We start from the raw sequence: 13,668 nt of genomic DNA, 5'->3' as shown, positions 1-13,668 counted from the left end.
TCTCCTCTGAACTAGAGAGAGTTCCCATCCCACTCCAGAACAGAACCGTGACATTCTCTCCTCTGAACTAGAGAGAGTTCCCATCCCCTCCCTGAACAGAACCGTGACATTCTCTCCTCTGAACTAGAGAGAGTTCCCATCCCACTCCGGAACAGAACCGTGACATTCTCTCCTCTGAACTAGAGAGAGTTCCCATCCCACTCCCTGAACAGAACCGTGACATTCTCTCCTCTGAACTAGAGAGAGTTCCCATCCCTCTCCGGAACAGAACCGTGACATTCTCTCCTCTGAACTAGAGAGAGTTCCCATCCCACTCCAGAACAGAACCGTGACATTCTCTCCTCTGAACTAGAGAGAGTTCCCATCCCACTCCGGAACAGAACCGTGACATTCTCTCCTCTGAACTAGAGAGAGTTCCCATCCCACTCCAGAACAGAACCGTGACATTCTCTCCTCTGAACTAGAGAGAGTTCCCATCCCTCTCCAGAACAGAACCGTGACATTCTCTCCTCTGAACTAGAGAGAGTTCCCATCCCCTCCCTGAACAGAACCGTGACATTCTCTCCTCTGAACTAGAGAGAGTTCCCATCCCACTCCAGAACAGAACCGTGACATTCTCTCCTCTGAACTAGAGAGAGTTCCCATCCCACTCCGGAACAGAACCGTGACATTCTCTCCTCTGAACTAGAGAGAGTTCCCATCCCACTCCAGAACAGAACCGTGACATTCTCCCCTCTGAACTAGAGAGAGTTCCCATCCCACTCCAGAACAGAACCGTGACATTCTCTCCTCTGAACTAGAGAGAGTTCCCATCCCACTCCGGAACAGAACCGTGACATTCTCCCCTCTGAACTAGAGAGAGTTCCCATCCCACTCCAGAACAGAACGGTGACATTCTCTCCTCTGAACTAGAGAGAGTTCCCATCCCCTCCCTGAACAGAACCGTGACATTCTCTCCTCTGAACTAGAGAGAGTTCCCATCCCACTCCAGAACAGAACCGTGACATTCTCTCCTCTGAACTAGAGAGAGTTCCCATCCCCTCCCTGAACAGAACCGTGACATTCTCTCCTCTGAACTAGAGAGAGTTCCCATCCCACTCCAGAACAGAACCGTGACATTCTCTCCTCTGAACTAGAGAGAGTTCCCATCCCACTCCGGAACAGAACCGTGACATTCTCTCCTCTGAACTAGAGAGAGTTCCCATCCCACTCCGGAACAGAACCGTGACATTCTCTCCTCTGAACTAGAGAGAGTTCCCATCCCCTCCCTGAACAGAACCGTGACATTCTCTCCTCTGAACTAGAGAGAGTTCCCATCCCACTCCGGAACAGAACCGTGACATTCTCTCCTCTGAACTAGAGAGAGTTCCCATCCCACTCCAGAACAGAACCGTGACATTCTCTCCTCTGAACTAGAGAGAGTTCCCATCCCACTCCGGAACAGAACCGTGACATTCTCTCCTCTGAACTAGAGAGAGTTCCCATCCCCTCCCTGAACAGAACCGTGACATTCTCTCCTCTGAACTAGAGAGAGTTCCCATCCCACTCCGGAACAGAACCGTGACATTCTCTCCTCTGAACTAGAGAGAGTTCCCATCCCCTCCCGGAACAGAACCGTGACATTCTCTCCTCTGAACTAGAGAGAGTTCCCATCCCACTCCGGAACAGAACCGTGACATTCTCTCCTCTGAACTAGAGAGAGTTCCCATCCCACTCTGGAACAGAACCGTGACATTCTCTCCTCTGAACTAGAGAGAGTTCCCATCCCACTCCCTGAACAGAACCGTGACATTCTCTCCTCTGAACTAGAGAGAGTTCCCATCCCACTCCGGAACAGAACCGTGACATTCTCTCCTCTGAACTAGAGAGAGTTCCCATCCCCTCCCTGAACAGAACCGTGACATTCTCTCCTCTGAACTAGAGAGAGTTCCCATCCCACTCCGGAACAGAACCGTGACATTCTCTCCTCTGAACTAGAGAGAGTTCCCATCCCACTCCAGAACAGAACCGTGACATTCTCTCCTCTGAACTAGAGAGAGTTCCCATCCCACTCCGGAACAGAACCGTGACATTCTCTCCTCTGAACTAGAGAGAGTTCCCATCCCACTCCAGAACAGAACCGTGACATTCTCTCCTCTGAACTAGAGAGAGTTCCCATCCCACTCCAGAACAGAACCGTGACATTCTCTCCTCTGAACTAGAGAGAGTTCCCATCCCCTCCCTGAACAGAACCGTGACATTCTCTCCTCTGAACTAGAGAGAGTTCCCATCCCACTCCAGAACAGAACCGTGACATTCTCTCCTCTGAACTAGAGAGAGTTCCCATCCCCTCCCTGAACAGAACCGTGACATTCTCTCCTCTGAACTAGAGAGAGTTCCCATCCCACTCCAGAACAGAACCGTAACATTCTCTCCTCTGAACTAGAGAGAGTTCCCATCCCACTCCGGAACAGAACCGTGACATTCTCCCCTCTGAACTAGAGAGAGTTCCCATCCCACTCCGGAACAGAACCGTGACATTCTCTCCTCTGAAATAGAGAGAGTTCCCATCCCACTCCGGAACAGAACCGTGACATTCTCTCCTCTGAACTAGAGAGAGTTCCCATCCCACTCCGGAACAGAACCGTGACATTCTCTCCTCTGAACTAGAGAGAGTTCCCATCCCCCTCCTGAACAGAACCGTGACATTCTCTCCTCTGAACTAGAGAGAGTTCCCATCCCCTCCCTGAACAGAACCGTGACATTCTCTCCTCTGAACTAGAGAGAGTTCCCATCCCCTCCCTGAACAGAACCGTGACATTCTCTCCTCTGAACTAGAGAGAGTTCCCATCCCACTCCGGAACAGAACCGTGACATTCTCTCCTCTGAACTAGAGAGAGTTCCCATCCCCTCCCTGAACAGAACCGTGACATTCTCTCCTCTGAACTAGAGAGAGTTCCCATCCCACTCCAGAACAGAACCGTGACATTCTCTCCTCTGAACTAGAGAGAGTTCCCATCCCACTCCAGAACAGAACGGTGACATTCTCTCCTCTGAACTAGAGAGAGTTCCCATCCCACTCCAGAACAGAACCGTGACATTCTCTCCTCTGAACTAGAGAGAGTTCCCATCCCACTCCGGAACAGAACCGTGACATTCTCTCCTCTGAACTAGAGAGAGTTCCCATCCCCTCCCTGAACAGAACCGTGACATTCTCCCCTCTGAACTAGAGAGAGTTCCCATCCCCTCCCGGAACAGAACCGTGACATTCTCCCCTCTGAACTAGAGAGAGTTCCCATCCCACTCCAGAACAGAACCGTGACATTCTCTCCTCTGAACTAGAGAGAGTTCCCATCCCACTCCGGAACAGAACCGTGACATTCTCTCCTCTGAACTAGAGAGAGTTCCCATCCCACTCCAGAACAGAACCGTGACATTCTCTCCTCTGAACTAGAGAGAGTTCCCATCCCCTCCCTGAACAGAACCGTGACATTCTCTCCTCTGAACTAGAGAGAGTTCCCATCCCCTCCCTGAACAGAACCGTGACATTCTCTCCTCTGAACTAGAGAGAGTTCCCATCCCACTCCGGAACAGAACCGTGACATTCTCTCCTCTGAACTAGAGAGAGTTCGCATCCCACTCCGGAACATTCTCTCCTCTGAACTAGATAGTAAGGTCAATGAGAGGCAATATGTCTGACAGAACACAATCTAACTCAAGTCATCCAAGCCTCTGAGGACCAATCTGGCACACAGAACTGTGTTAGCCCACTGTTTCAGAAACCTAGGCTTTAACTCAAGAAGCTAAGGCAAATCTTCAGATTTCAGGCTAGGTTACTCATCACATGAGCGAGCTTTACCGAACAATATGTCTGTCTGCCTGTCTTTTGACCTGTCTATCTGTCTGCCTGCCTTACTGCTTGTCTGCTTGTCTGGCTGTCTGGCTTACAATGCAACAACAAACGTCTCTGATGTTCACATTCACCACAGTGTTACAAAGGGCTCTAATGTCCACAGTAACCACAGTGTTGCAAAGGTTCATCAACCCCTTGATGAAACAGGAGACCAAACCACAGACCACACGCTGTCCATCCGGCCATCTGGTGTGAGACTGAGACCACCTACACACACCTCTACATTCCACTCTGTACACACCACTGTAGACACTGCTGTGTTGACTGGTGTAGAACCACCTACACGCCTTGTACGCTTAGTAGAACCATTCAGGGTTCAAAGAGCTGAACTCAGACAACGCCTCTCTATAAAACTACTAAAGGAAAGTCCTTATTTCCAGTGTGAGTGTGACTCTAGTTGTTGTAACTGTTATGTGTTATATCCCCCACAACTACAGACGCTGGGGACCTTCCCCAAACAGCTCTGAGAGGCTACACCGAACGGCGTAGCAAGGAACAGCCGGCGACCTGCCACTGACAACCGAACCAGACATCACTCGCACCCCCTTGCGCTTCTCTCTTCACATTCAACGAGAGACAGACAACAACACAGTTGTTTGGTGGGCTGGTGGGGGGCGTCCACGGCCATGGAGGGAGCATCTAAGCCGGGGACTTGTGGGTGTTCCTCCAGCTACCTCTTCGTGTCCTAGTCAATCAACTGCCTGGTCACAGCCTGGACCAACGCGGCCCCCCTCCACTGGGCCGTGCTCTCTGGATCAGAGCTCTGTCTCTCTGTCTCGCCTGCCCACAGACGGCATCTCAGCATCCTTCTTCTCAGGTGAGTTCTGTGGCTCTGACCTCACAATCTGCTTCGAGATACGGCAGAGGCCGGATCATACCCGGCTATTGTGATAGTGAGTCTGATGGTGAGGCATATATCTGTACCTGAGGCAAAGACTTTGTGTTTTCCTAGGGTGAAAAGTTCAGGATTTCACCAGGTTGCTTCCTGAGGGCTGTGAGTCAGTCACAAGGGGCTGATACTATCACGGTTCATGTGGGGTCAAAAGTTCAGGAGTTCACCAGGTTGCTTCCCGAGAGCTGTGAGTCAGTCACCTGGGGGCTGATACTGTTACGGTTCATGTGGGGTCAAAAGTTCAGGATTTCACCAGGTTGCTTCCTGAGGGCTGTGAGTCAGTCACTTGGGGCTGATACTGTCATGGTTCATGTGGAGTCAAATGACATTCTGAAGGGCAGCTCAGAACAGCTGAAGATGGATTTTAAAGAACTGATTGGGTCTCTGCTTGACACCAACAATAATAACCCCATAATATCTGGCCCTCTGCCCTCCCTAAATCGGGGCATTGAATGGTTCAGCAGGCTTTTAACTCTCCATAACTGGCTACGAGACGATTGCAGCTCTGTGGGTGTAACATGTACTGATAATACCTTCTGGAAACAAAACACGTTTTATAAGGAGGATGGGAACCACCCAAATCATTTAGGTTCCTGGATCCTTTCACAGAATTATAAGGCTGAGTTGAGACAATGACTTATCAATGACCCAAGCCCAGCTCAGTTCATCCCTACCATTGTATCGCTGAGTTGTCATGATGCTTTGGTAAATGTACATTATCCCAGGGACGTTGGTAGACACAATGTAAGTAACCTAATGTATGTCCCTCTAACTGCCCTGAATGCCTCTGTTTATCCTACAGCTATTGTATTCAGTAATCATGTGCCTATGAAGCAGAGTTATACTGTTAGCACTGAGGCACTGTGCCCTAGCAGGAAGTCCACTGTGTGCAGCTCACCCTGCACTAAGATTGAAAAAAACCCTGAGTATGTCTACCTCTTCTAAGCTTCCCAGTAAAGCAATGAAAACAAGCAAGCATCCCTGAAAAGTGTTAAAAATAAGCCAACATTAATCTTAGGGATAGACGTCATGTCAACGGGACAGTTGTAAATCATGCAGCGCCTTGTGTCACGATCGCAGATTTTAGAGAAACAACAAATGTCGGTACTTATAAGTGTCTTATTGTCACGGCTGTTCGAAGGAGCGGACCAAAATGCAGCGTGTTCGTAATTCCACATATTTATTAAACGTGAAACTGAATGCAATACACTTAAATACTTGAATATACAAAAACAACAAACCGTGACGCAGAGAGGAAAACACACTACTCAAAAGATAATAACCCACAAACAATGAGAAAAACCCCTACTTAAATATGATCTCTAATCAGAGGCAATGAGGATCAGCTGCCTCCAATTAGAGATCAACCCCAAACAATCCCAATATAGAAATAGACAAACTAGAACTTAAACATAGAAATAGAAAACATAGAACAACCCAAAACACCCCCTGTCACGCCCTGCCCTACTCTACTATAGAAAATGACATCTTACTAGGGTCAGGGCGTGACACTTATATCGGCTGAAAGCTTAAATTCTTGTTAATAGAACTGCACTGTCCAATATACTGCAGCTATTACTGCGGAAAAAAATGCCATGCTATTGTTTGAGGAGAGCTCCTAACAACAAAACACTTTTTTCACTGCGACAGGTTTGATAAATTCACCTCTGAAGGTGAAATGTGTACTTACATTCTGAAATCTTGCTCTGATTTATCATCCAATGGGTCCCAGAGATAACATGAAGTGTCGTTTTGTTAGATAAAATCCTTTTTCATATCCTTAAAAGGTCCATATAAGATGCACAATTGATTTTTTATTTCCACTTGTTCCATTTGCAAATAAAGGAATCTGTGAAAATCTAACCCTAAGCGTTGTTTCAACCAGTCAAATCACGTTCGCATTTATTCCTCAGAGATCCTAGAACATAACCAGACTTCACTATATCATTAGGAGTGTAGTATATCCTATAGGACACCAAATTTGGTCAAAGAGCGATGCCTTCATGGCACGCCGATGACGCAGGCGGTCTTCACTTGATCGACTGTACTGTAAGCACCAATCGGGGTCAAACAAAGCCAGCTAGATAGCCAATTAGCTGGGCTTTACTGGAGTATCCGGAAACCCTGTATCTGTTGCAAAATGTAGCTGCTAACCTTGTGCGACAGCAAGCCTTTTCCTTTTGGACAAACATTATAAGAATATGGAGAGTTATGAAGTTATGAAAACTGGGTGTTTTGCAAATGTTGAACTTATAATATGGCTACTAATACTGGAAAGCTAAATCAAAGTCCAAGTATACAGATTTGACGATATTCTTGCAGAAAAATAAAATGTGAATGTAAATGTCTCCTTCACGATTTTCCCAAATGTACCTGGGTGACTTCACACTAAATGTCATGTAGTTTACTCATACTTCAAGTTATCCTTCTGAAACTTTGCACATACACTGCTGTCATATCGTGGACACCATCGGAATTACAACTAGAGGGATAGCTTGATGTGGGACCTTTCTGTTGCATTTCAAAGATGGTGGTAGAAATAAAACTGTTGTTTTTTTCTTTGTATTTTCTTCTACCATATCTATTGTGTTATATTCTCATACATTCAATTCACATTTCCACAAACTTCAAAGTGTTTCCTTTCAAATGGTACCAAGAGTATGCATATCCTTGCTTCAGGGCCTGAGCTACAGGCAATTAGATTTGGGTATGTCATTTTAGGCGAAAAGGGGCTATCCAAAATTGAGAAATCATGTGACTTAACTGAATAAGGATAAGAAGAAAATACAATATGAAACAAAGATAAATGACATAAAGAATAATAGTAAAATGCTTTGGAGCATCTTAAATGACGTTTTGGGTAATAAGGCAAACTCAGCTCCATCATTCATTGAATCAGATGGCTCTTTCATTACAAAAAAAACACTGCCACTTTTTTTTTTCATTGGCAAGATTAGCAAATTTAGGCATGACATGTCAGCAACAAACGCTGACACAACACATCAAAATATATCTGACCAAATTGTGAAAGACTAGCATTGTAATTTTGAATTGTGTTGCTTCTTGCTTTGGTTTTTGCTGGTTCACCGTTTATATTAAATTATGATGAACCCAACCCACGCTGCGCCTTGGTCTCAGTCCAACGTTACAATTAAACCCTAAACCTCAACTAAATCATGTAATGAGTAATGTGGAAATTGAGCAACTTGAGGAGACTAAACTGCTTAAAGTAACCCTGGATTGTAAACTGTCATGGTCAAAACATATTGATTCTACAGTAGCTAAGATGGGGAGAAGTCTGTCTATAATAAAGTGCTGATGTGAATTCTTAACAGCATTATCGACAAGACAGGTACTACAGGCCCTAGTTTTGTCACACCTGGACTACTGTTCAGTCCTGTGGTCAGGTGCCACAAAAAGGGACTTAGGAAAATTGATATTGGCTCAGAACAGGGCAGCACAGCTGGCCCTTGGATGGACACAGAGAGCTAACATTAATAATATGCATGTCAATCTCTCCTGGCTCAAAGTGGAGGAGAGATTGACTTCATCACTACTTGTATTTGTGAGAGGTATTGAAATGTTGAAAGCACTGAGCTGTCTGTTTAAACTACTAGCACACAGCTCAGACACCCATGCATACCCCACAAGACATGCCACCAGAGGTCTCTTCACAGTCCCCAAGTCCAGGACAGACTATGAGAAGTGCACAGTACTACATAGAGCCATGACTAAATTGAACTCTAGTCCACATCAAGTAATTCATGCAAGCAGTAAAATTTGATTTAAAAAAAAGAAGATACAAAATACACCTTATGGAACAGCGGGGACTGTGAAGCAACACAAAGACATAGGCACACAAACACACGATAACATACGCACTATACACACACGTACACATGGATTTTGTGTTGTAGATATGTGGTAGTAGAGTAGGGGCCTGAGGGCACATACGAATTATGTTGTAAAATCTGTTGTGAATGTATTGTAATGTTTAAAAAAAAAGTATAACTACCATAATTTTGCTGAACCCAAGGCTTTGGCAGCAGCTATTGGGGATCCATAATAAATACAAATACTCTGTACACACACTGTAGAAAATGTTATGCTGACTGGTGTAGGACACCAGTCACACTAATCTGCACACTACTTCATCTGCTCAAAATCAAAATCAAATCAAATCAAATTGTATTTGTCACATGCACCGAATACAACGGGTGTAGAACTTACCGTGAAAATATGACTTAACCAACAATGCAGTTTAAGAAAAACGAAAGCAATAATATACAGGGGGAGTCAATGTGCAGTTAGTCAAGGTAATTGAGGTAGTATGTACATGTAGGTAGCGGTAAAATTTACTATTCATAGATAATAAACAGTCAGTAGCAACAGCGTAAAGAAGTGGGGTGGGGGAGTCAATGCAAATAGTCCGGGTAGCCATTTTGATTAGATGTTCAGGAGTCTTATGGCTTGAGAGTAGAAGCTGTTAAGAAGCCTTTTGGACCTAGACTTGGGTGCTCCGGTACCGCTTGCCGTGCGGTAGCAGAGAGAACAGTTTATGACTATGGTGGCTGGAATCTTTGGCAATTTTTTAGGGCCTTCCTCTGACACCGCCTGGTGTAGAGGTCATGGATGGCAGGAAGCTTGACCCCAGTGATGTACTGGGATGTTCGCACTACCCTCTGTAGTGCCTTGCGGTCGGAGGCCGAGCAGTTGCCATTCCATGCGGTGATGAAACCAGTCAGGATGCTCTCGATGGTGCATCTGTAGAACCTTTTGAGGATCTGAGGACAAATGCCTAATATTTTCAGTCTCCTGAGGGGTAATAGGCGTTGTCGTGCCCTCTTCACAACTGTCTTGGTGTGTTTGGACCATTCTAGTTTGTTGTTGATGTGGACACCAAGGATCTTAAAGCTCTCAACCTGCTCCACTACAGCCCTGTCGATGAGAATGGGGGCGTGCTCGGTCCTCTTTTCCTGTAGTCCACAATCATCTCCTTCGTCTTGATCACGTTGAGGGAGAGGTTGTTATCCTGGCACTACCAGGTCTCTGACCTCTTCCCAATAGGCTGTCTCATCGTTGTCAGTAATCAGGCCCGCCACCATTGTGTTGTCGGCAAAACTTAATGATGGTGCTGGAGCCGTGCTTGGCCATGCAGTCATGGGTGAACAAGGAGTACAAGACGGGACTAAGCACGCACCCTTGAGGCGACCCCGTGTTGAGGTGTGTTGTTGCCTACCCTTACCACCTGGGGGCGGCCCGTCAGGAAGTCCAGGATCCAGTTGCAGAGGGAGATGTTTAGTCCCAGGCTCCTTAGCGTAGTGATGAGCTTTGAGGGCACTATGGTGTTAAACACTGAGCTGTAGTCAATTAACAGCATTCTCATGTAGGTGTTCCTTTTTGTCCAGGTGGGAAAGGGCAATGTGGAGTGCAATAGAGATTGCGTCATCTGTGGATCTGTTGAGGCTGTAGGCAAATTGGAGTGGGTCTAGGGTTTCTGGGATAATGGTGTTGATGTGAGCCATGACCAGCATTTCAAAGCACTTCATGGCTACAGATGTGAGTGCTACGGGTCGGTAGTCATTTAGGCAGGTTACCTTAGTGTTCTTGGGCACAGGGACTATGGTGGTCAGCTTAAAACATGTTGGTATTGCAGACTCGGCCAGGGACAGGTTGAAAATGTCAGTGAAGACACTTGCCAGTTGGTCAGCGCATGCTTGGAGTACACGTCCTGGTAATACGTTGCCTTGTGAATGTTGACCTGTTTAAAGGTCTTACATCGGCTGCGGAGAGCGTGATCTTATAGTCATCTGGAACAGCTGGTGCTCTCATGCATCAGTGTGGCTTGCCTCGTCTTGTGTCACTGGGCAGCTCACGGCTGGGCTTCCCATTTGTAGTGTGTAATAGTTTTCTAGCCCTGCCACATCGATGAGCGTCGGAGCCTGTGTAGTATGATTCAATCTTAGTCCTGTATTGACGCATTTCCTGTTTGATTGTTTGTTTGAGGGCATATCAGGATTTCATATAAGCTTCCGGGTTAGAGTCCCGCTCCTTGAAAGTGGCAGCTTTATCCTTTAGCTCATTGCGGATGTTGCCTGTAATCCCTGGCTAATCCCTGGCTTCTGGTTGGGGTATGTACGTACGGTCACTGTGGGGACGACGTCATCAATGCACTTATTGATGAAGCCGATGACTGATGTGGTGTACTCCTCAATGCCATCGGAGGAATCCCAGAACATATTCCAGTCGGTGCTAGCAAAACAGTCCTGTAGCTTAACATCTGCATCATCTGACCACTTCTGTGTTTAGCGAATCACTGGTACTTCCTGTAAAACGGATTTAAGTGGTAGGAAATATACAGCTACGAAAAATATAGATGAAAAATCTCTTGGTAAAAAAGTTTGGTCTACAGTTTATCATGAGAGATTCTGTACCTCAGGCGAGACTTCCTTTAGTATTTTATTTTACGCATCAGCTATGATTTGGTATTTCATTAGGATCCCCATTAGCTGTTGCAAATGTAGCATCTTTTCTTCCTGGGGTCCACACAAAACATGAAACATGACTTAATCCAGAACAAGAAAAAGAGAAGAAAAAGCTCAGCAACAGAAATATATATATTTTTAAAGGCACCCGTAGGCTACATATCAATACATACACACAAACTATCTAGGTTAAATAGGGGAGAGGCGTTGTGCCATGAGGTGTTGCTTCACCAGTTTTTTTTGCTGTTCATTAGAGCAATATGAGATGGAACTGAGTTCCATGCAATAATGGCTCTATATAATACTGTAGGCTTTCTTGGACTTCTTTATGGATTTGGGGACTGTGAAAAGACCCCTGGTGGCATGTCTGGTGGGGTAAGTGTGTTTGTCAGAAGGTAAGTTGTGTAAGTTGACTATGCAAACAATTTGGGATTTTCAGCACATTAATGTTTCTTGTAAAAAGAAGCGATGCAGTTAGTCTCTCCTAAACTCTGAGCCAAGAGAGACTGGCATGCATAGTATTTATATCAGCCCTCTGATTACAATGAAGAGCAAGAGGTGTCGCTCTGTTCTGGGCCAGCTGCATCTTAACTATGTCTTTCCTTGCATCACTCGACCACACTACTTGACAATAATCAAGATTTGACAAAACTAGAGCCTGCAGGACTTGCTTTATGGAGTGTGGTGTCAAAAAAGCAGAGCATCATTCCATTACAGACAGACCTCTCCCCGTCTTTACAACCATTGAATCTATATGTTTTGACCATGACAGTTTACAATCTAAGGTGACGCCAAGTAATTTAGTATCCTCACCTTGTTCAACAGCCACACCATTCATTACCAGATTCAGCTGAGGTCTAGTACTTAAGGAATGATTTGTACCAAATACAAATGCTCTTAGTTTTAGAGATGTTCAAGATCAGTTTATTACTGGCCACCCATTCCAAAACAGACTGTAACTCTTTGTTAAGGGTTTCAGTGACTTCATTAGCTGTGGTTGCTGATGCGTATATGGTTGAATCATCAGCATATATAGACACACACGCTTAGTTTAATGCCAGTGGTGGCAGGTCATTGGTAAAAATAAAAAAGAGTAGAGGGCCTAGAGAGCTGCCCTGCGGTACACCACACTTTACATGTTTGACATTAGTGACGCTTCCATTAAAGAAAACCCTTTGAGTTCTATTAGATAGATAGCTCTGAATCCACGATATGGCAGAGGTTGAAACGCCATAGAACATATGTTTTCTCAACAACAGGTTATGGTCAATAATATCAAAGGCTGCACTGAAATCTAACAGTACAGCTCCCACAATCTTTTTATTATCAATATCTCTCAGCCAATCATCAGTCATTTGTATCAGTGCAATACATGTTGAGTGCCCTTCTCTATAAGCATGCTGAACGTTTTGACAACTAGACACAGACTGCCACCTCTTGTCTTACCAGAGGTAGCTGTTCTGTCTGAACGGAAAAACCAGCCAACTGTATATTATCTGACAGTCTGTTGTTCATTTGTTTTTTGTAAAATAACATTGCATTTGGTCGAACATGATTTTTCTTTCCTAAAGGAGTTTTGTTATGAACAAGCCATTATTCTCATAGAAGGACGGAGCGGAGTTTGCTTTTCTGCCTAGAATTGAATTTAAGGTACACCAGAACTGTTTAAGGTACTCCAGAACTGTTTAAGGTACACCAGAACTGTTTAAGGTACTCCAGAACTGTTTAAGGTACTCCAGAACTGTTTAAGGTACACCAGAACTGTTTAAGGTACTCCAGAACTGTTTAAGGTACTCCAGAACTGTTTAAGGTACTCCAGAACAAACTGTTTAAGGTAATCCAGAACTGTTTAAGGTACACCAGAACTGTTTAAGGTACTCCAGAACTGTTTAAGGTACTCCAAAACGAACTGTTTAAGGTACTCCAGAACTGTTTAAGGTACTCCAGAACGAACTGTTTAAGGTACTCCAGAACTGTTTAAGGTACTCCAGAACGAACTGTTTAAGGTACTCCAGAACTGTTTAAGGTACTCCAGAACGAACTGTTTAAGGTACTCCAGAACTGTTTAAGGTACTCCAGAACTGTTTAAGGTACTCCAGAACGAACTGTTTAAGGTACTCCAGAACTGTTTAAGGTTCTCCAGAACTGTTTAAGGTACTCCAGAACGAACTGTTTAAGGTACACCAGAACTGTTTAAGGTACTCCAGAACTGTTTAAGGTACTCCAGAACTGTTTAAGGTACTGTTTAAGATACTCCAGAACTGTTTAAGGTACTCCAGAACTGTTTAAGGTACTGTTTAAGGTACTCCAGAACTGTTTAAGGTACTCCAGAACTGTTTAAGGTACTGTTTAAGGTACTCCAGAACTGTTTAAGGTACTCCAGAACTGTTTAAGGTACT

Source organism: Salmo salar, chromosome ssa11 (assembly GCF_905237065.1).
Source record: "Salmo salar chromosome ssa11, Ssal_v3.1, whole genome shotgun sequence".
NCBI lineage: Eukaryota > Metazoa > Chordata > Actinopteri > Salmoniformes > Salmonidae > Salmo > Salmo salar.
This window is presented reverse-complemented; position numbering follows the sequence as displayed.